Raw genomic sequence first — 21,236 nt, forward strand, 5'->3', positions numbered from 1 at the left:
AGTTAACCCACTGTTTCCTGGTAGGCTGTCATTGTAAATAAGAATTTGTTCTTAACGTACTTGCCTAGTTAAATAAAGGTTAAAAAAATATTTATTTGCAAACAAACTGGATATTGTGTTTGGTTATCAACACAACCAAATATCACCAGATGTATTTTCTGCTTGGATAATTCCATGTGTGCCACTGACTTAGTCTGGCTTTAAATTAACTTTGTCTACAAATTAACAATTGATATGATGGATTCACATCTCCATTTCAACCAAAAATCGAACTTAAAGAAAAGGATTAAATCAAATCAAAGCACTTTAAAAGATAGCTGCGAGCAGCAATGAACGGGGTTCAGATGACAGATAGTTCCTACATGATAGAGTGCTTGATTTGTGTCCTATCTTCCTTTATGTGCAATCAGGGCTCCTGAGTGGCGCAGCGGTCTAATGCACTGCATCTCAGTGCTAGAGGCATCACTACAAACCCTGGTTTGATTCCAGGCTGTATCACAACCGGCCATGATTGGGAAACAAACCCAGCGTCGTTAGGGTTTGGCCGGGTTAGGCCATCATTGTAAATAAGATTACCATGTTTATCCCGCAATACCACACGGATGACACAAGTTTAGTCTAGTGCTGTAGATTGGTTATCTTTGAATGCAGCAGTTAATAATTCTTAAAGGTATTGCTTAATGTATTGAGTTTATACACCAATTCTAGTATTCATTTGACTAAAGGTTGATAACGCTTGTCGGATGTGTCAGGGCTTACAAACTATCGCGGATCATAAAGGGAAACCCAGCTGCGAGCTGCCCAGTGACGCAAGCCTACCAGACGAGCTAGATGCCTTCTATGATCATGTTGAGGCAAGCAACACCGAACCATGCATGAGAGCACCAGCTGTTACGGACAACTGTGTGATCATGCGTTTCGTAGCCGATGTGAGTAAAACCTTTAAACAAGTTAACATTCACAAGGTAGCAGGGCCAGACGGATTACCAAGACGCGTACTCAGAGCATATGCTGACCAAGTGGCAAGTGTCTTCACAGACATTTTCAAACTCTCCCTGACCTAGTCTGTAATACCTACATGTTTCAAGGAGACCACCATTGTTCCTGTGCCCAAGAACGCCAAGGTAACCTGTTTGACTATCGCCCCGTAGCACTCACAACTGAAGCCATGAAATGCTTTGAAAGGATGGTCATGGCTCATATCAACACCATCATCCCAGACACCCTGGACCAGCACCAATTCGCATATCACCCCAAAAGATCCACAAATGAAGCAATCTCTATTGCACTCCACACTGCCCTTTCCCACCTGGACAAAAATAACACCTACGTGAGAATGCTGTTCATTGACTACAGCTCAGTGTTCAACACCATAGTGCCCTCCAAGCTCATCACTAAGCTAAGGACCCTGGGACTGAACACCTCCCTCTGCAACTGGAACCTGGACTTCCTGACGGGCCGCCCCCAGGTGGTGAGGGTAGTCAACAACACATCCACCGTGCTAACCCTCAACACGGGGGCCCCTCAGGGTTACGTGCTTAGTCCCCTCCTGTACTCCCTGTTCACCCACGACTGTGTGGCTGTGCACGACTCCAACACTATTATTAAGGTTGCCGACAACACGACAGGGATAGGCCTGATCACTAACAACGATAAGTGTGAATACTTTCTGAAGGCACTATATTACCTCAATTAGCTCAACTACCTAATACCCCTATGTAACGGATGTGAAATGGCTAGCTAGTTAGCGGGTACGCGCTAATAGCGTTTCAATCGGTTACGTCACTTGCTCTGAGACTTGAAGTAGGGTTTCCCCTTGCTCTGCAAGGGCCGCGGCTTTTGTGGAGCGATGGGTAACGACGCTTCGTGGGTGACTGTTGTTGATGTGTGCAGAGAGTCCCTGGTTCGCGCCCGAGGTCGGGGCGAGGGGACGTACTAAAGTTATACTGTTACACCTACACATTGCCACGTTACCAGTACTCCTTGTATATTGTATAGCCTCGTTATTGTTATTTTATTGTGTTACTAATTAATTTTTTATTTAGCAAATGTGTCTTACTTTCTTAACTGTGCATTGTTGGGAAAGGGCACGTAAGTAAGCATTTCGCGGTAAGGTCTACACCTGTTGTATTCGGCGCATGTAACAAATACAATTTGATTTGAATTGTTAAGATTTGTGAAACATTTTCAGCGTTATTTTCACGATATTTCACATTGTTTGTCTGTATAATTCTTATCTGACATTAATTTGCATGAGACAAAGTCCACCTGGTCTGGTCCAGCCATCTAAGGTTGCAGTGACTTTATCTTCACAAAGCTTCTAAGGACATATACACCCTTATCTACCGGTTCAGTTCTTATAGCCCAGGTGTGATATAGTACCATCTAGTAGTGTAGTGTGGCCGACTTTGAATGCAGCATCTAATCATTCTCAAATTCATTAGAGGCTTAATCATTGAGTCTATATACCAAATCTGGAGTCAATCTGACTTATGGTTCATGAGAAGAACATTTGTTAAGTATGTTTAGCATTAGCATACTGTATGTACAGTACGAGTCAAACGTTTGGACACACCTATTCATTCCAGGATTTTTCTGAATTTGTTTCTATTTTCTAAATTGTAGAATAATAGTGAAGACATCAAAACTATGAAATAACACATATGGATTCATGTAGTAACCAAAAAAGTGTTAAACAAATATATCAAAATATATTTTATATTTGAGATGGTTCCAAGTAGCCACCCTTTGCCTTGATGACAGCTTTGCACACTCTTGGCCTTCTCTCAAACAACTTCATGAGGTAGTCACCTGGAATGCATTTCAATTAACAGGTGTGCCTTGGTAAAAGTGAATTTCTGAAATTTCTTTCCTTCTTAATATTTTTGAGCCAATCAGTTGTGTTGTGACAAGATAGGTGTGGTATACAGAAGATAGCCATATTTGGTAAAAGATCAAGTCCATATTATGGCAAGAACAGCTCAAATAAGGAAAGAGGAATGTCAGTCCATCATTCATTTAAGACAGGAAGGTCAGTCAATCCTGAAAATTTCAAGAACTTTGAAAGTTTCTTCAAGTGCAGTCGCGAAAACCATTAAGCGCTATGATGAAACTGACTCTCATGAGGACCGCCACAGGAAAGGAAGACTGAGAGTTACCTCTGCTGCAGAGGATAAGTTCATTAGAGTTACCTGTACCTCAGATTGCAGCCCAAATAAATGCTTTCCAGAGTTCAAGTAACAGACACATCTCAACATCAACTGTTCAGAGGAGACAGGCCTTCATGGTCGAATTGCTACAAAGAAACCACTACTAAAGGACACCAATAAGAAGAAGTGACTTGCTTGGGCCAAGAAACACGAGCAATGGACATTAGACCGGTGGAAATCTGTCCTTTGGTCTGATGAGTCCAAATTTGAGATTTTTGGTTCCAACCGCAGTGTCTTTGTAAGACGCAGTGTAGGTGAATGGATGATCTCCGCATGTGTGGGTCCCACCAAGAAGCATGGAGGAGGAGGTGTGATGGTGTGGAGGTGCTTTGCTGGTGACACTGTCAGTGATTTATTTAGAATTCAAAGCAGCGATACACTATCCCATCTGGTTTGCGCTTAGTGAGACTATCATTTGTTAACCAGCATGGCTACCACAGCATTCTGCAGCGATACACTATCCCATCTGGTTTGCGCTTAGTGGGACTATCATTTGTTTTTCAACAGGACAATGACCCAACACACCTCCAGGCTGTGTAAAGGCTATTAGACCAGGAAGGAGAGTGATGGAGTGCTGCATCAGATGACCTGGCCTCCACAATCACCCGACCAGCATGGCTACCACAGCATTCTGCAGCGATACACTATCCCATCTGGTTTGCGCTTAGTGGGACTATCATTTGTTTTTCAACAGGACAATGACCCAACACACCTCCAGGCTATGTAAAGGCTATTAGACCAGGAAGGAGAGTGATGGAGTGCTGCATCAGATGACCTGGCCTCCACAATCACCCGACCTCAACCCAATTGAGATGGTTTGGGATGTGTTGGACCGCAGAGTGAAGAATAAGCAGCCAACAAGTGCTCAGCATATGTGGGAACTCCTTCAAGACTGTTGGAAAAGCATTCCAGGTGAAACTGGTTGAGAGAATGCCAAGAGTGTGCAAAGCTGTCATCAAGGCAAAGGGTGGCTACTTTGAAGAATCTAAAATCTAAAAACACTTTTTGTTATTTCATAGTTTTAATCTCTTCACTATTATTCTACAATGTGGAAAATAGTAAAAATGAAGAAAAACCCTTGAATGAGTAGGTGTGTCCCAAACTTTTGACTGGTACTGTATGTGCTAACGTGCATCTATAGGTACAGTGTGGCCATATTTGAATGTAGCATCTATTTTTCTCAAAACCATTAAAGACTGATGAGTCTAAATACAAAATCTGGATTGAATCTGACGTATGGTCCATGAGAAGATTTCTGCAGATGATTAGCATTGCATTTGCAAAGAATCCGTTTCCTTGTTTTTGAGATATCGATACCAAATTCAGTGAGGCGATGACAAGTGATAGGACACTGTGGAGTGGATTTACAGTGGTTTAAATAGACACGTAAAATCATATTTATTTTTCGCAAACTAAGTTAAAGGTCCCAATCAGTCATTCTGATTCCCATATAAAATAGCCTTTTGAATGACTCAAATATCACCCATTATATTTTTGGGAGATAGAAATGACATTTTTTTGGCAAAAAATGCTTTTTCTCTCATAGCTAACTACCAGGAAGTTTGAAAAGACAGGCTCAGTGGGCTGGGATCTTATATTATATTCAACAAGTCAGTCACATATTTTATTTATGCAGATTTGAGAATATCCGCATGAAAATCTGTCACCAATTGGATGGAAACCTAGCTAATGATGTAAAAATGTTTTATGATGCAGTTCACAGCAGTACTGACAGATGTGTTGACATGACAACTGTGTCAGAGGGGAAATATATAAGTATCTTTGCCATAGATCAATAGTGTAAACTTTGAATTAAATTTGCTGACAACCTACAGTCAAATGTTGGGACCTGTAGAGTAACTATCTAGTTATATAAACTGTGCCCCTGTTGCAAACACACCTTCTCCGATGTTGCTAACAAGGCAGTACTTTTTAAAATTAGGTGAGAGAATTTCATGCTACCATTGGTGTATTAAAATGAGAGCTAGGGTGATGTCACCATATCCCCTTAATAATTCCGCCTCCTGAATCCAGGTGTTTGACATGGGGGAGGGGACCAGCAACTTTATGATCAAACTTTATCAATGTAGACGCAACATTCAGTTTTCATACTTTGGTCTTCATACTTTGATCTGGTTTCATCCAAACATCCTCAAATTTCATAAAAAAATATGATTTAGACTTTTCATGACCTTTTAAGGCCTACAATCCCGAATTTGGTGTCATTTGGTCCTATGGTTTATGAGAGCATATGTGCTAATATGCATATACTGGTATAGTGTGGCCATCTTTGAATGTATCAATGTTATTTTCTCAAACTTTAGGGACTATTGTGATGAGTCCAAAGACCAAATTTAGAGTGAATCTGACTTTTAGGATTATTTTAATCATTAGCATTAAATAGTTAAACAAGTGAATTGTTACTAGTTTCATAATTTTTTAAAATATCAATGCCAAACAACATGGTTCATCATGGTAATGGCTTTGATGACCCTTAAAAAGTTGATAGGCCATAGTGGAGTGGATTTACGAAGGATTTAAAAGTACACGTAAAATCAGATTTCCTGATTTATCAATAACTCAGCCATCTCTTAACCAATATTTTAGCTTTTCTCAAACTAAGTTAACATATGTACAATCGGGGATTGACGAATACAGTATCTATTCTGGCGGACCTTATGGGTCCTTGAGGCAAATATGTTCGGAATAAGGAAAGACGCCTACATACAAAGTTTCAAGACTCTAAGTCAAAAGGGAAGACGGATATGAGGGTTTAAGTGAGACTGCTTATAACTGCGCCACCCATAGGCCAATCGATGACATTCTTTTTGACCAAGTTACTCATGGCCTCTAGTTTGATTTCGTCCTAAACTTAACTTTGATTTTCGATTTGAAATGGAGATGTGAATCCACCATATAAATGATTAATTTGTAGACAAACTGGAATTAAAGCCAGACTCAGTCAGTGGTACAAAAGATACATCCCCTTCAAATGTTGATATTTGGTTGCGTTGACAACCAAACACAATTCAATAGCATTTTTGCAATACAGTAAATAGCCTATTAACTTGTCGACACGTTAACAAATGATATGTTGGATGCACGTCTCCAACTAAACCAAAAATTTAAGTTGAAGAATAGGATTAACCCAGTGGCTCAGATGAAACTATCCAAGCATTAGATACATCTCCTTTAAAGGGATACTTTGGGATTTTTCTCTACTTCCCCAGAGTCAGATGGACTTGGTGATACCAGTTCTATGTCTCTGTGTCCAGTATGAACGAAGTTAGAGGTAGTTATGCAAACCATTGTTCCATAGCGTTAGCACAATGACTGGAAGTCTATGGGTATCTACTAGCAGTGATAACACAGTTAGATGACAAAACACTCTGGCTGTCTTTTTGAGTGGGTGAAAAAAGGTTTATATCTCATTGATCAACGTCTCAACCAAATATTACCCACATTTAGACATTGAAATGAGGTAGTGTGCCCAGTGGGTATTCTTTATATATCCTGATGCATATAGTTTGCCCATATGGATTTACATGTGTTTACACCGCAGGGGTGGATCAGGATGCTTGATATTGTCTTCACTCCTTCCTTCCTCCTTCATACCAACGTATCAGAGATTCCCGGTAAGACCCAGATTGCCAGAGCATCGCACAGGGCTCTTAGATGGGCTGCAGCCGGAAACCCCTAAGTGCCACTTCTCTGAATTGTTACATAACCGCATTATTGTGTAACATGTTTAAGATGTATGCTAGGATGTAAGCGATGGAGAGTGGCCTACTTCCTGGGGCTATAAATACAATGTTAGCCATGCAGGTTCTGCCTTTTGCGACATCACGATGCTGGAGAAAACGGCGGTTGGCTTTTTCTGAGGCGTTTGTGTGTGGGTCTAGCTAGTCAAATATTCCCAGAGGTCTTCGAGCACTGACGATGTGAATATTTAGATTATAATTACCATTTCACTGCATTCATGTGACATAGAGCATTTTCTCACATTACAGGTTTATCCGACATACAATATGCGATTCCAATGGGCAAATAGTTTTGATACATATCATTAGGATTCAGTTAGGATGTCAAGAAGTGAAGAGACAGCAATATTCCTGTTACGAGATTTCTTGCCAGGTCTCTCTTAAAACATATGTTTTCAAGCTCAATTGACATGCCTGGTTAAATGCAAGATAAATACTGGCTAGAATAACATAAAACAAAAGGACATTCCTTACTCATTCCGTTTCCTCTATAAGCAATCCTCGGCCGTAATGGTTCCTAACAGGTTCTTGACAGGTTTATAAGGACACAAATGAGAACCATCCGTTAATCCATTAAACTAGCAAGGGCCCCTCTAATCCAACCTTTTACAAAGTGCTCCCTCCTCCCTCAATACACCTGCCTTTCAGATTACAACTTCAATAAAGGCATTATGTAAACAAGTGTGTGTGTGTGTGTGTGTGTGTGTGTGTGTGTGTGTGTGTGTGTGTGTGTGTGTGTGTGTGTGTGTGTGTGTGTGTGTGTGTGTGTGTGTGTGTGTGTGTGTGTGTGTGTGTGTGTGTGTGTGTGTGTGTGCAGTGCACTTCATTAAGGTGCATTCCTCCCTCTGAGCAGATAAAGGTTTCAGGGGATGGCTTATCTTCCCATAGAGAGATAGCAACACTCCACCGAAATGAGCTAGAGTTGAGGAGTCTACGCGATAGCACTTCAGACGTGTAATGGAAGGGGGAAAAACTCCTTCAATATAGATATTGGAGTGGTACTAGGGATCAGAGAACTCATTCATGTTCATATCATCCTGGTTACATTTGTGACAGAAAAAAAAAATCCATCAGAGAAATATGAAATATTGGTACATATCATTCTCCCGGCTTCTAGTGAGACTTCAAGTAACAATAACAGCATGCCTGCCACAGATCAGTCGCAGTCAATCATGGCCACATTGTTATTATGCTTTTGAAATGTCATCCATTTTAATCGCTGTCCTCATTCGCTCAAAATTAACAATCAGGTTTTATGGGGAAGATCTCCGTTTCTCCTCCTCAGAAGAGAGGCCTAGAACAGCCCCTTAGGGAAATCATGGCCCTCCCATCATTCGCTTAAACCAAGCAGGAAACTATTGGTCATGTGCTTTTTCCTGCAAACCGCCTCTATTGTGACTGTATACATAATTAATAAGGCAGGGGGATAGGGCTTGCTTGGGTGTGTAAGTGCAGGCATGTGTGTGTGTGTGTGTGTGTGTGTGTGTGTGTGTGTGTGTGTGTGTGTGTGTGTGTGTGTGTGTGTGTGTGTGTGTGTGTGTGTGTGTGTGTGCGCACAAACCCACATGTGTGTGCTCCCTCTCCTTGGTTTGACACATGAAGGATCACGCGGTTGGGGGGCATGTGGAAAGCTATAAGACTGCAAACACAGGAACCGAGGCTGGCTCTATTAAGAGAAGGGGGTGATGTACTGTTGCTCTTGGCTATCTATAAGCCGCCGGACTTGTACACTAATGTGTTATCCAGGAGTACATAGACAGACCTTGAGAGCTCTCTTTCCTAATAGTGCTGCTGGATATGCCTCTGGCAACCACGGTCTGATGTCACCAAGGGCGACATGATGAAAAAAATCTGGAAAAAAGGATTCCCGACCCCGAGTTTCTCCGAGCAAAAGCCTAGTATATCGAATAGCTGTGGCAACACCCACATTTCAAGTCCAAACATGCAACCACTATTATAAATCCTATATAAATTCATAGGGGGTTTTCTCAGAATATGACTGGCATCCTACAACTGTGAAGTATATTGGATGTGTGTATTTTGAACACAGAAATATTGTCTAGGACCAGTGTTGGACAGATGAATGGGGTGGGGTGTGAATGGGGTGGGGTGTCATTGTGGAGGGTTGAGGTGGGTGTCTGTGGGGACATTTAATAAGCACAAACATTCTACACTTTCACTTCCACGTTCCCAGGCAACTTTACCATGGCAACAGGGGAACACGCCCACCACCATGGAGAGAAACTTCCTGCTAATATGTCATGGCAACGTGTCACCACACTCCTCCCCTCCGACCCAACACCTCCCCTCTCATCCACCAATCAATAACAACACTGCATGTGTTAAAGAGCAAGGGTGCCAAAACCATGGTCGTAGTCATTCGAGCATGCAATAGACAACATTTTGCAACAGAAAACGTTTTGTGACAAATCTAGGTAGTACATTTGTGTTTTAGTGCATTTTCGTCCATCTGGGGCCTAATGAATAGCACCCAGATGTGCTGCTGGGGTCCAATGACAGTGACAGAGACATGGACAACATTTACAGTACAGTGTGCATTGAGCGCAGAGGCGAGGAGGAGGCACAGACAGATCTATGTTGTTAACAGCTCAGCTCATGCTGTATGTAAGGACTGGATGGAGGGTGGGGTGCATATCCCTGCATTCACATTCGTCTCAAGCACATGATTGAAAATTCATTATTTATCCCGCCTTGAAGGGGAAAGGAAAACTTGTGAGTGGCTACAACATTCGCTGACGCAGGAAACCTAAATGGGGAGAATGTATATCGGGGCTAGTTTGCTGTTTCATAAGCATGGAGGAGCTACTTGACTTTCCCTCCTCCCACTCTTCATATGTAATACAAATATTTATCTTTCTACCCACCTCTCTTTCTCCTCCCCTCTTCCTCTCTCTATCTTACTCTCTCTCTCTCTTTTACCTCTAATCTCCTACCTATGTCCAATCCCAAACCAACCCCTAACCCCTATCCTTTACTCACTTGTGGTGATCTGGGAGGAATGGATAGGTAATAGGTTAGGGGGACTTTTTACCATATTGCTTACACCTACAGTATGAAACCCTGTCAGATCTTCTAGGAGCTATAGGGGTTGCTTTGGGATTGGTCGGTAGAGTCTCCAAATGGGTTTTGCTCTCAAATATGGTCCTAGGATTCCTTTATAGATAGAACAACAGTGTCTACTGTCTATGAATGGTGCTCTTCCCCCAATCGGGTGCTTTAATTCAGCAGTCAAATATAAACTGAGTATTCAAAACATTAAGAACACCTGTTCTTTCCATGACAGAGACTGACCAGGTCAATCCAGGTGAAAGCTATGATCCCTTATTGATGTCAATTGTTAAATCCACTTCAATCAGTGTAGATGAAGGGGAGGAGACAAGAAGGATTGCTAATCCTTGAGACATTTGAGACATGGATTGTGTGTGTGTGCCATTCAGAGGGTGAATGGGCAAGACAAAAAATGCCTTTGAACGGGGTATGTTAGTAGGTGCACCAGTTTGTGTAATGCTGCTATGCTGCAAGATTTTTCTCGCTCAACTGTTTCCCGTGTGTATCAAGAATGGTCCGTCACCCAAATGACATCCAGCCAACTTGACACAACTGTGCGAAGCATTGGAGTGAACATGGGCCAGCATCCCTGTGGAATGCAGAGTCCGTGCCGCAATGAATTGAGGCTGTTCTGAGGGTAAAAGGGAGGGGGATTGACTAACACAGATAGCCCTCAGGGATCGCTTTACTCTGGGGTGAGTGTGCGATGGAAACCTGATCATAGATTAATGCTGATGGCATGAAATTAAGTGCAATTCACTGCGTTTCAGCTCCGGCGTGCCCGCTGCGCGAGAGTCATGACACAACATTGTTGACTCATAAAAAGAAGGAGCTACGGTGAAACACAGAACCGTAGACTGTAATGAAGAAGATTTAGATACACGACAATCGTTGGCGCGTTGGAGAACCAGCGGCCATTCCTACATGTTAAGGGCCCGTTATATGACAGGGGTGTCATGCCTGTACATATCAGCCAGGCGGCGGAGCCGTTCGACACGAGTGACAGACATGCTCCGTTAATGGGTGCAAATGATGAGGAATGAGCCATAGCTTCACTAAACCTGGGTCATCACTCATGGAAATGTCATTCGTAACTATTGTTGGTGTCTCTCCCCACATAAGAAGACCCCATAACTTCATATGATGTGATAGTCCATATGAGAAGCACATGGCTACTGGTTCATGGTCGATGACTCCACATCAGTCCCGTGTGTAATTATGGGTCCCGTGTGGCTTAGTTGGTAGCGCATGGTGCTTGCAATGCCAGGGTTGTGGGTTCAATTCCCATGTGGGACCAGTACAACAACAACAAAATGTATGAACTCATTACTGCATGTCACTCTGGATAGGAGGGTCTACTAAAATGTAAATTGGAGGAGGTGCTCAGGGGGTTGGGATAATGGCTCCAGTGTCCACCATTGCTATTATCTCCTCTGGAGGTTTTCCACACATACTTTCACAATACCACTCTGTCTTTTTATTAGGTGGCTTCAAATGATCGTTAATGAAGATGATCTATGAGATGGAGAGATTATATCACTGCTGTAAACCTGATATAATATTATGATTTATACAGATAAATGAGAAATTAATTAAAACAGAACCTGTTTAATAATTCGACTAAAAATATGTTATTAGCGTTATTGTGTTATTTCTATCTTATGAGAAAATGCATTTGGACAAGGATTGCAGCACACAAAGAATGTTAATGTGACTTCCTATAACTTGTTGTTGATGACATGTATATTTAACTATGTCTGTGTTAAAGGCTTACATTCATTCTGTCAGAGTTGTGCTTCATATGCCATAAACATTGTTTGTATGACAATTCTCTCAATATTCACTTAGCATACAAAATACCAAATCATATACATTGTAAAATGGCTGAATGCACCGTCAACCCCAAACTGCTATTGAAATGTATAAGAGCAGCAGTTGAAGGGTTAGCATGCCATAAACACAAGACAAGACATGAATAAGGATTCATATTTAAACAAGTGGTAACAGAACACAATTAGCAAGCTGGGTGTAGCTGCTCTTACCGACATCATCACATGTCACGTATAAGAGCTGGGCAGTGTTCAGGCAAAGACATTTTGAAATGTCCTCCCCTACCACCTAAACATGTCCAATTAAAACACAGATGTTATTTTCCCATTGCAAACCATTTGACTATGACATGCCCTACTGAACAAGGTTCTGTTTGGGTGTGTTGTTGGATCTGTTATGGAGCCACCCTCCACTCCTGGTCAGTTTGACTGTCCTTTTGTCCTCCGGCATTTACAACCTGTTTTATGGCTCCTGTGGCCATGCCTCTTTATGAGCTCCTTCAAAGGAATCATTACAAACGCAGCCCACCTAAAGATCAGCCATTCAGAATCACATGCTAATAGCATCTCATCTCTGGCTCATAAAGCGATGATCCCAAAGCTGTGATACAGCGGATTGGTCTGCCTGCTCTGATCATGGCTATAACATTTATGTTAATGAGGTGAAGAGTTTTCAATGACACACGTGTTGACCTATCTGATTAAATTGGAATGTGTAATATGCTAATGTCATAGCAAGCATGATACCTTGTATTTATTTAACCTTTATTTTTTCTAGTTCAAGTCAGTTAAGAACAAATTCTTATTTACAATGACAGCCGACCCCGGCCATACCTGGATGACGCTGGACCAAGTGCGTCGCCGTATGGGACTTCCAATCACGGCCGGATGTGATACAGCCTGGATTCGAACCAAGGATTGTTGTGACACCTCTTGCACTGAGATGCAGTGCCTTAGACCGCTGCACCACTCAATAGCCCATGGGGGAGTATGGGGGTTTTGGTTCCGTAGCTTCAGTACACAATAACACAATGTTAACACAATATGAAGACGACAGGGACTTCCATAGCTGGAGCTATGGAAGTCCTCTAATGCTACAATACACATTTTTGTGCTCGCAGATTCTGAAACACCTCATGTCATGACAACAGACAACGGCAAAAACTTTATCGCTCCTCAATTCAAACTTTTCCATGAACTGTGTGTGAATCTTGTGCTTACCTCACAGTAATGGACACATAAATCAGAGAGGAAGCTCTACACTCCAACAACAAATGATTAATAACATAAACATAATTATAACAGAGTATTAGAGTCAGTGACCGTAGTCACGTTGTCTGCATCGTCCTTGCATGATTTAGTCCTCCAGGCTCCCATGTTCGCTACTGGAAACTGGCCTTGCCCCATCTCTACACTCTTTAATCTGCCGTGCCAAGTGTACAGACTTACGGGGATGTTAGGAGCAGGCATGGAGGCACTAATCGACCACGGCTTGACACCCACCATTCCAGGGTGTAAAATTAGACTGCAATCAATAGACACTCGTGGGCGGTGATAAGCATAAAGTGCCTTCAGAAAGTATTCACACCCCTTGACTTTTTCCACATTTTGTAGTTACAGCCTGAATTTAATACCCCATAATGTTTTTTAAAATGTTTACCAATTAATAAAAAATGTAAAGCTGAAATGTCTTGACTCAATACGTATTCAACCCCTTTGTTATGGCAAGCCTAAATAAGTTCAGGAGTAAACATTTGCTTAACAAGTCACATGATAAGTTGCATGGACTCACTCTGTGTGCAATAATAGTGTTTAACATGATTTTTGAATTACTACCTCATCTCTGTACCCCACACATGCAATTATCTGTAAGGTCCCTCAGTCAAGCAGTGAATTTCAAACACCGATTCAACCACAAAGAGCAGGGAGGTTTTCAAATGTCTCGCAAAGACGGGCACCTATTGGTAGATGGGTAAAAATGTAAAAGCAGACAATAAATAGCCCTTTGAGCATAGTGAAGTTATTCATTACACTTTGGATGGTGTATCAATGAACCCAGTCACTACAAAGATACAGGTGTCCTTCCTAATTCAGTTGAAGGAGAGGAAGGAAACAGCTCAGGGATTTCACCATGAGACCAATGGTGACTTTAAAACAGTTATAGAGTTTAATGGCTGTGATAAGAGAAAGCTGAGGATGGATCAATAGCATTACAGTTACTCCACAATACTAACCTAAATGACAGAGTGAAAAGAAGGAAGCCTGTACAGAATAAAAATATTCCAAAACGTTCATCCTGTTTGCCACAAGGCACAAAAGTAATACTGCAAAAGAATTGGCAAAATAATTAACTTTTTCTCCTGAATAGAAAGTGTTATGTTTGGAGCAAATCCAATACAACACATTACTGAGTACCACTCTCCATATTTTCAAGCATAGTGGTGGCTGCATCATGTTATGGGTATGCTTGTAATCGTTAAGGACTGGGGAGATTTTCAGGATAAACATTTTTACGGAATGGAGCTAAGCACAGGCAAAATCCGAGTGGAAAATCTGGTTCAGTCTGCTTTCCACCAAACACTGGGAGATGAATTCACCTTTCAGCAGGACAAATAACCTAAAACACAAGGCCAAATCTACACTGGAGTTCAAATCAAATTGTTTTTGTCATATGCAACGAATACAACAGGTATACCTTACCATGAAATGTTTACTTACAAGCCCTTAACCAATAATGCAGTTTTAAGAAAATAGAGTTAAGAAAATATTTACTAAATAAACTAAAGTTGAAAAAGTAACACAATAAAATAATAAAAACAAGGCTATATACAGTGGGTACTTGTAAGTTGAGGTAATTGACGTCATTTGTACATGTAGGTAGGGGTAAAGTGACTATGCATAGATAATAAACAGCGAGGGGGGGTCAATGCAAATAGTCTGTGTGACCATTTGATTAATTGTTCAGCAGTCTTATGGCTTGGGTGTAGAAGCTTATTAGGGGCCTTTTGAACCCAGACTTGGTGCTCCGGTACCGCTTGCCGTGCAGTAGCAGATAGAACAGTCTATGACTTGGGTGACTGGAGTCCTTGACTATTTTTTGGGCATTCCTCTGACACCACCTTGTATAGAGGTCGGGATGCTCTCGATGGTGCAGCTGTAGAACTTTGTGAGGATCTGGGGACCCATGCCAAATCTTTTCAGTCTCCTTTAGGGAGAAGAGGCTTTGTCATGCCCTTTTCACGACTGTCTTAGTGTGTTTGGACCATGATAGTTTGTTGATGATGTGGACACCAAGGAACTTGAAGCTCTTGACCTGCTCCACTACAACCCACGTCGATGTGAATGGGGACATGTTCGGCCCTCCTTTTCCTGTAGTCCACGATCAGCTCCTTAGTCTTGCTCATGTTGTGGGAGAGGTTGTTGTCCTGGCACCACACTGCCAGGTCTCTGACCTCCTCCCTATAGGCTGTCTCATTGTTGTCGTGATTAGGCCTACCACTGTTGTGTCGTCAGCAAACTTAATGATGCTTGGCCACACAGTCATGGGTGAACAGGGAGGACAGGAGGGGACAATGCACGCACCCCTGAGGAAAAGGGAAAGGGGGATACTTAGTCAGTTGTACAACTGAATGCATCCAACTGAAATGTGTCTTCCACATTTAACCCAACTGCTATGAATCAGAGAGGTGTGGGGGGCTGCCATAATCGACATCCTCGTCTTTGGCTCCCGGGGAACAGTGGGTTAACTGCCTTGCTTAGGGGCAGAATGACAGATTTTTACCTTGTCAGCTTGGGGATTTGATCCAGAAACCTTTTGGTTACTTGGCCCCCGTGTTGAGGATCAGCATGGCAGATATGTTGTTGCCTACCCTTACCACCTGGGGGTGGCCCGTCAGGAAGTCCAGGATACAGTTGCAGAGGGAGGTGTTTAGTTACAGGGTCCTTAACTTAGTGGTGAACACTGAGCTGTAGTCAATGAGCAGCGTTCTCACATAGGTGTTCATTTTGTCCAGGTGGGAAAGGGCAGTGTGGAGTGCAAATGAGATTGCGTCATCTGTGGATCTGTTGGGGCAGTATGCAAATTGGAGGCGGTTCAGGGTTTCCGGGATGATGGTGTTGATGTGAGCCATGACCATCCTTTCAAAGCACTTCATGGTAACAGACGTGAGTGCTACGGAGCGGTAGTCATTTAGGCAGGTTACCTTCACTTTCTTGGGCACAGAGACTATGGTGGTCTGCTTGAAACATGTAGACATTACAGACTCGGTCAGGGAGAGGTTGAAAATGTCAGTGAAGATACTTGCCAGCTGGTCCGCGCATGCTCTGAGTACACGTCCTGGTAATCTGTCTGGCCCCGTGGCCTTGTGAATGTTGACCTGTTTAAAGGTCTTGCTCACATTGGCTACGGAGAGCGTGATTAAACAATTGTCTGGAACATCTGGTGCCCTCATGCATGCTTCAGTGTTGCTTGCCTCGAAGCGAGCATAAAAGGCATTTAGCCTGTCTGGTAGACTTGCGTCACTGGGCAGCTTGCGGGTGGGTTTCCCTTTGTTGTCCGTAATAGTTTTCAAGTCCTGCCACTTCTGACGTTTGTCATAGCCGTTGAAGTAGCATTCAATCTTAGTCCTGTATTAACGCTTTCCCTGTTTGATGGTTTGTCGGAGGGCATAGCGGGATTTCTTATAAGCGTCCGGTTAGTGTCCTGCTCCTTGAAAGCGGCAGCTCTAGCCTTTGGCTTGGTGCAGATGTGGCCTGTAATCCATGGCTTCTGGTTGGGATATTTACGTATGGTCACCGTGGGGACGACGTCGTCGATGCACTTATTGATGAAGCCGGCGACTGAGGTGGTATACTCCTCAATGCCATAGGATGAATCCCAGAACATATTCCAGTCTGTGCTAGCAAAACAATCCTGTAGCGTAGCATCCGCGTCATCTGACCACTTCTGTATTGAGCGAGTCACTGGTACTTCCTGCTTTGGTTTTTGCTTGTAAGCAGGAATCAGGATAGAATTATGGTCAGATTTGCCAAATGGAGGGCGAGGGAGAGCTTTGAATGCGTCTCTTTGTGTGGAGTAAAGGTGGTATAAGTTTTTTTTTCTCTGGTTGCACATGTGACATGCTGGTAGAAATTAGGTCTAACGGATTTAAGTTCACCTGCATTAAAGTCCCCGGCCACTTCTGGATCAGCATGTCACATGTGTGCTGCTTCTGGATCAGCGTTTTCTTGTTTGCTTATGACCTTATACTCGTTGAGTGCAGTTGAGTGCGGTCTTAGTGCCAGCATTGGTTTGTGGTGGGAAATAGTGTCGTCTACAGCTTATCATGAGGTACTCTACCTCAGGCGAGCAATACCTTGAGACTGTCTTGCCAATGCAAGGAAAACCCAGCCAACTGTATATTATCTGTGTTACCGTTCAGCCACGACTCGTGAAACATAAGATATTACAGTTTTTAATGTTCTGTTGGTAGGATAGTCTCGAACGGAGCTCATCCAGATTATTCTCAGTGATTGCACGTTGGCCAAAAGAACAGATGGTAAAGGCGGGTTACACTCTCACCGACTAATTTTCATAAGGCACCTGGATCTGCGCCCCCTGTATCTCTATCTTTTCTTCATGCGAAGGACAGGGATTTGGGCCTGCTCCGGGAGCAACAGTATATCCTTTGCGTCAGACTCATTAAAGAAAAAAGCTTTGTCCTGTTCGAGGTGAGTAATCGCTGTTCTGATATCCAGAAGCTCTTTTCGGTCATAGGAGACGGTGGCAGAAACATTATGTACAAAATAAATTACAAACAGTGCGAAAAAACACACAAAATAGCATAATTGGTTAGGAGCCCGTAAAACAGCAGCCATCCCCTCCGGCGCCGTTATACACAGTTGCTTACCAAGAATGTGAGTGAGTGGCCGAGTTACAGTTTTGACTTAAATCTACTTGAAAATCTATAACAAGACTTGAAAAAGGTTGTCTAGCAATGATCAACAACCAATTTGACACAGCTTGAAGAATTTTGAAAAGAATAATGAGCAAATGTTGCATAATCCAGGTGTGGAAAGCTCTCAGACACTAAAGACTCACAGCTGTAATCGCTGCCAAAGGGGATTCTACTAAGTATTACTTAGGGGTGTGAATACTAATGTAAATTAGATATTTCTGTATTTCATTTGAAATAAATTTGCTAAAAGTTCTGCAAACATGTTTTTACTTTGTCATTATGGAGTATTTAATTAATTTTGAATTCTAAAACACAATAAAATGTGGAATAAGTCAAGGTGTATGAATATTTTCTGAAGGCACTGTATATCGATTCACTGCACACAGCAACTGTTACTTGATGGGGCGGAGGGGATTTTTCTCAGTTTTTTTCCTACCAATGTCATACAACCCAAGAACCAATTTCCTAGCTGTTTGTTAGCCGCATAAAAGTTTAATGCTGCACACTTCGAGCACAAATAGAGAGGAGGTGAGAGAAGGGGAAGAGAATACAGAAATGCTGCAGTCTTATGTAATTTTAATGCCTTCATTCTTGGGAGTGACAGAAGATACAGAATGTCACTTTGGTTCCTTTTCGATTACTCTCCAAGGATTTGCTCCCTGTCTGTCTCTCCCGCTCTCCCTCCTCCACATAGATCGTAGGAACTGCGGTAAGTTAATTTGTATCGAAAGCATTTAATGATTACAAGCGTTCAATAAAGCTATGCGCTTTATCTAGATATATCAACGAGCGGAGGGTGGAGATGAGAGATGAATCGCCCTTTGAGGCAAGTTATCTCAGATTGATTAATGTATCCCAAATTGCCTAGCTTCTTATCTTTCATTCCATCAAAGTGTTGATTTCACCATGTTTTTTTTCACTTCCCAGAACCCCAGTAGCAATCACAGTGATTGAGTTGTCCATTTATTACACTGTTTTTTCTGGGCTAGGGCCCTGGAAGAAACACAACTTTCTCTCAGTATGGGATAGCGGGTGAAGGCTATTCGCTCTCCAGGCTTTACACCCTTGATGAAAACTATTGGTTCCTCCGGGGTCATAAATCTTCAGTCTTCTCACAATCATCCGATTGACCATCCCAAAATCAATGGAGAGAAAAGAAAAAGGTGCTTACCCATCATAAATCCCACCCACTCCTTGGCTAGGGCTTGGTGGGGAGAGTAATGTTCTGTTCTTCTGGACAGATCGTCCAGATTTTATTAGGCGGGGTCCAATACATACACCATCGTTTATCTGGCGCTCGGGAACTATTAATTTTCGCCTGGTGAGGCCATTGAAGGCCGTTGCTAAAAAGTGCCGTGGCATGTATCGCTAGACCTGAGCCAACAACGCATCACTCAACCCTCACCTGCTTGTATTTGTTTATGGGTGTCTCTGCTGTAGGTTTATATGGGTAGCGTAGACATATTAAATGATCCAATGTCACAGGATCAGAAATAATGCCATGTAGAGATTCCAGCTGATTTGTCAGAGGTAAAAAGGGCGCCAGTGTAAGCAGCCTCAATATGATTCAGTATAATATTGTTTTATGAGGCAGAAATACACTGATATGAGCTATCCAGCTATCCTAGCGGACTGTCCTCCCCTCTGTCTTCCTCTGTAGCTTACACATACACTCAGTCTTCCCTCGCCATCCTACTGTCAGTCATCTTTCACCTCCCCCTTCACAGGTTCTATGTAGAATTCAATAGTCGATTCATAGCAATCTATCAATGTACGAAACATCAACTAATCAAATATCCAAAAGTCACTCATATTTATTTATCTATTTATTTATCTATTTTGTTTAATGTATTAGTGTCAACTGCATGGCCCTTGGCTTGTAACATTGCTGCATTTGTAGATGCTCAATCAATTAACAATATTTTGCAGTCTATTGATTACCAATGGCTGCTCTCATGTTGTTGGCCCAGTGGTATGAATATTTTTATGCCAAAGATCTACCTACCTCAACTAGAGCCGCATGTCATACTGGCTACATTCTTTCATCTCTCAGAACAAGAACATGTCGGCCATCTTGGCTAAACTCTCCAGCCTCTCACCTAACAGTGGCCCATAGTCTGGACTGGCTGGTGAGAGAGAGAGGACAGCTTTATCTGCTCTAAGATTGATGAACAGCTGTCCATGAGAGGGTAAGGGGGAAGGGAGTCGTGAGCAGCTACAAAGGACATAGTTTAGCCATGTGGAAATCATGTGGCCCTGTAAATCAGGCTGTAAAAGCGTCTGTCTGAAATGCAGTTAGCACAGCAGCAGGCCAGGCCATGGGGTCCAGGAGGGGAACCGATGGTTGGCTCCCAGTCAGGGGTGAGATTCTTGGGGTTGCCCTGGTTCTCTTGGTTCAGTCTTTCCTAGACCCTAGCTACTCCATCTGAGAGGATTGGCTAGGTGGAGGCAATTTGGTGATGTTTGTGGTTTCATACTGTGTGAAAGAAAAGTACAGGACTAGACATAAATCTAAGTGTGTAATAGAACCCTGCACTGATATCAGTGAGACAGTGTTGATTCAATACTGTTGTTTCCAAGAGGACAGCTCCCTTTTTGAATAGCCCTAATTCTCTAACAGGTTGTTGAGTCTGACCTTTGCCAGTCTTATTTTACCATCAGGATTCCTCTGAGGTAAACACTCTATGATAGTGAGTGAAAAATCTAAGCCATCCAGAACTCTCTTCTCTTCAATTGAGTTTCTTCTTCTCTTTTGTTCGTCCCTTTATGTCTCCTCTCCTCTTTCTTTTTGTCTTCTATTTTCCTCTCATCCCATCTCCTCTTTCTTTTATTTTTCTCTCACTCTCACATTTTCTCTATTTTTTTCCCTCTCCCTCGTTCGTCCTCTCCCTCTCTCTTACTCTCACATCACCTCTGTCCTCTCTTCTCTCTTCCCGCTGTTCGATCCGGTCATCTTGGGTAATTGCTACAGCACCAGGCTCTCTCAGACGCTCTGAAGTCCTGGAGTTACCTCCTTCCTGGTAATGGTCTTCTATTTGTCATCAGTCTTGCCCAGGCGAACGATAGAAGCTTTTCCGCCCGCGTCGGGGAGCCAGACAGCAGGGTTAAGGGGCCCGTCTTAATTGTCTTAATGCGCCTGTCTGTCCACTGACCTCATGTGATGTGGAATGGAGGGAGGAGGAGGGGTAGCGGGGTAGTAATGGCAGATGTTATGATCCAGGGCTGTGGAGAACCATACGTCATGTAATGGAATATACAGGCACTGTTGGAGGGATTATGCAAAGCATGGACCTTGTCCTCAGAGCTGATGAAAACAAACTTGATTCACCTCACATTCGCCTGACTGCTGAGTTTTAACAAAGAGGCTGCCATTGATCTTTTTGGATATGTCAGCCTGGCCTCAGAGCCTTGCGAAACACACTTTACTTATTT

The sequence above is a fragment of the Salvelinus alpinus genome, chromosome 10 (genome assembly GCF_045679555.1).
Source record: "Salvelinus alpinus chromosome 10, SLU_Salpinus.1, whole genome shotgun sequence".
Taxonomy (NCBI): Eukaryota; Metazoa; Chordata; class Actinopteri; order Salmoniformes; family Salmonidae; genus Salvelinus; species Salvelinus alpinus.